The sequence below is a fragment of the Adiantum capillus-veneris genome, chromosome 29 (genome assembly GCF_014529385.1).
Source record: "Adiantum capillus-veneris isolate H3 chromosome 29, ASM1452938v2, whole genome shotgun sequence".
Classification (NCBI taxonomy): domain Eukaryota; kingdom Viridiplantae; phylum Streptophyta; class Polypodiopsida; order Polypodiales; family Pteridaceae; genus Adiantum; species Adiantum capillus-veneris.
This window is the reverse complement of record NC_140959.1, coordinates 87834109-87837534: the sequence shown is the minus strand read 5'-3', so window position 1 is coordinate 87837534 and position 3426 is coordinate 87834109.

The window sequence follows — 3426 nt, the reverse complement described above, 5'->3', positions numbered from 1 at the left end:
TGTAGATCCCAAAACGTGTCCACATATTTGTGGATAGACTCATGAGAGAGAAGCTTCAAACTTTGCCATTTGGTAAGCACTTTGTCCTTTGCATCACTTGCAAGGAATTGCTTTATGATGGAAACTCGTAGAGTTTCCATGTCTCTGGGGATTTTCCATTGCCACAAAGGCTAGCCCACCATTGACGAGGCGTATTTTTGAATGCAAATATCTACATGGTGTAGCTTGGAGGACTTTGTGAAGCCCTCGTCTCCAAAGGCCGCATCAAATTGTTGGATGAATGCCAATATTTTGTTGGTAGCACCAAAGGTGCCATCATAGGTGAGAAAAGAGATACTCTTTCCTCCCTCTTTTAACTTCTTGAGATTTTGTGACCTTCGCCATGCAGGGTAAGATTTGATTTCCTCCTCTCTTGTATTCTCTAGGAGAATAGCCATACCTTTGGTTGGAAGAGGAGGAAAGTGAAGAAGAAGGAAAAGAGGGTGACCTCTTTCTTTCCCTTTTCTTCCTTTGTTTCCTCTCTTCCCTTTTGGAGTGACAAGGAGAAGAAATATGGGTTGACCGTTTCCTCTTGGGAAGAGTTGGCGATCGTGTAGATCGTCATCTTTGTGAAGCCACATCTTATGAGGAACTTAGGGATTCATTAATTTGTCGTGGTTTGGATTCCTTCTCTCATATGGGAGAGAGTCTTCCTTTGGGGGTCTCATCAAGAGGCCTCCTAAGCTCTCTCTCCTCTTGGGGAGAAAGGGAAATCCCATAAGCATGAAGCTGTTAAGTAACTTTCGCTTGCAAAGCAGGGTTGCCCACAGCTTGTTGCAAAGCAGGGTTGCCCATAGCTTGTTGCAACCTAGTAGCAAAATAATTCACAAAACATGGGGCATCATCATTAGCACCTTCATGTGAAAAAAATCAAAGTTATCAATGCTCATTCTACTCTCTTGGTTATTGTTAGTCATGTTAATTCAACTTATGTGTTTACTTAGTGTATTCTTTGGCAATTCAAAACCTAGTTGCTACTCCTCTTAAGCTTTGAAAATTAGCACTTAAGTATCTACACCCACGGCTCAAATTGGCTAACTATAGAGAGTAGTGGAGTGGGTCTAAAATTGCAGAGTCTTTAAATCATATCTCCTTTCGAACTTCTTATGGCTGAATAATGGTAAATCTATAGGCAAGTCTAAAAAGACCCCATTATTAAGACCAAAGCTCCTAAGGTTGTGCACCATATCCCATATAGTGGCCTCAACAAAACCAATAATAGATTCCAGTCCCACTTACCTTAATATAATTAACAAAATCAACCAATAATAGGCTACTTAAGGACATCCCTTCTTAAGAAAGAAAAGAGAAACCAAATTCTCTGATACCAATGTAATGGAAATGGCCTATGAATTTTGAGAATAGCAAAATTAGGAGAAAATTATGAGAGCATCTTTGTGAGACTAATTTGAGAACATGGAGAGTGAACTTAATTAGTGTTAGCAACAAAACCATTGTATTTAATTAACTTGGCACGAACAATACTTTTGCCAGAGAGAGCGAGGCTAGACAAATTCACAACACTTGAGGACCGGAGTTATGTAGAGTCGGTCCCCCCTCCAATAGGATTTTGTATTATAGATTCTCCCATCAAGAGACACTTGGTATAATACAAACTTTGTGTTCCTTGTGGCAGAGGTGATGCAATGAAGATCCCAAGGCCTCAAAAACCTTGGAAGGTGGAGAGAGCTAGCGGGGAATGAGAGTAGGGATGAGGAAGAAGAAACACTCCATAGGAGAAAGAAGTAGTTCCTCACTTATCATCACTCTTCTTGCTAGCATACATAATAGCATTGTAATGAAGATGGAGAAGATGGAAAGCTTAAGCATTGAATCATGGCTCCTGGTTGGATTTACATTCCATAGCCAAGAGTGTTGGTGTAGGCTCTCAACTTCTCAAGAAGCTTGGAGAAGGAGATGGAGTTCTTCCACTTTCACCAAGTGAGAATGCTTGTCAAAATGAGTCTGTGCAAGGTGTATATACCCCTTGCTTGCTTTGGGCGAGCCCTCCTTTTTTCTCAAGCCTGAAGCTCATTGGACGCCTCTGCCCCCTAGCCAATCACATGAACAATGTATTTCAAGCACATGGGTAGTGTTTGGACAAGTGTCCTCCTTACCCCTTTGAGAGAGAGCTTGAAAATATCTAGATATTTGTTGAGTTGAACTAGAAGCTCATTGGACCCCTCTTTAGCCCAACCAATAGGATTGAGGCACACCATGTGGCTAAGCATAGGGAGAGTCTAACATGTTTCCATGTGCCCCTTGAGAAAGGGGGTGCCCTTTGGGTGAGTGGGAAGTTAAGTCAACGATTCCCCTAACTTTGAGACTTTCTCCCTCCTTTGTAGGGTCTCTTTTTGACACAAGCACCTTTCCCCCCATGTGTGGGAAGCTTCTCAATCACCTTACTCATCAAGCATGACAAGAACCTTCCTCATCAAGCATGACAAGCCCCTTCGTCAGCAAGCACGACTAGAATCTCAAGCACCTTAGTCAGAAAGCACGACAAGCATCTCAAGATTAGATCGCATTCCCACCTCAAGCCCAACCCTAGCTTGCCTAAGGTCAAAGGACTTTTAACACGAACCATTGGGGGTATTTAATGAAGCTAACCCTAAGGTATTTTAAGCTCCACTTAGCTAGTCTTGATCTTTGACAGATCATCTCTCATTTGGACCCCTTTACCATTGGCCCTGCATTAAGATAGATCCATAAGCACATGTCTATATTCTAACCCTTGTTCCCGTTTATTATCCCACATTAAATTATCATTTTAATATGAGAAAATAATTTGGGTTGGTTAGATATTAGATTCTATGACAAAGAGTAACTCCCTCAAGCAAGACAAACTCTAATAGTGGAAAAAGCAGACACCAAAAATCCTTTAAATCTCAGCAGTTCAAAAAGTCATCAAACTTCACGCACATCACCTACAACATATACACAACTTGTACCTCCTTTTTGGCACCAGGTTGCAACCATGTGCTCATACTTGTATCTTCGATGCACCGAAGATACATTTTGCTAAAAGTTGTGTTTTTGCGCTTCACCTCTTATCTTAGCTTTTCTACTTGTTGGTAAGCGATGAAACAAGTTTGACAAGCATTTTTTGATGATTTATTGTCAAGATCTCTCTCATATACATATGAATCTCCGAAGGAGAAAAGCATGAAGACAATTGGCAGAGCTACCACTCTACCAGCTAGAAGAAGAGTCTTCCAAGGAGGCTAATGTTACGTGGATGGCCAAAGACCAGCTAGAGAATCAACATGTCACTATATATCATGGGATGAAGAGTGATCAAGGGGCAAAGTTAGAAGTAAAAATGCTGCTAAAATAAGCTAAATACCTAGGAAGAGAAGACTCATAGTTAGGCCTTTGTGAGAAGAC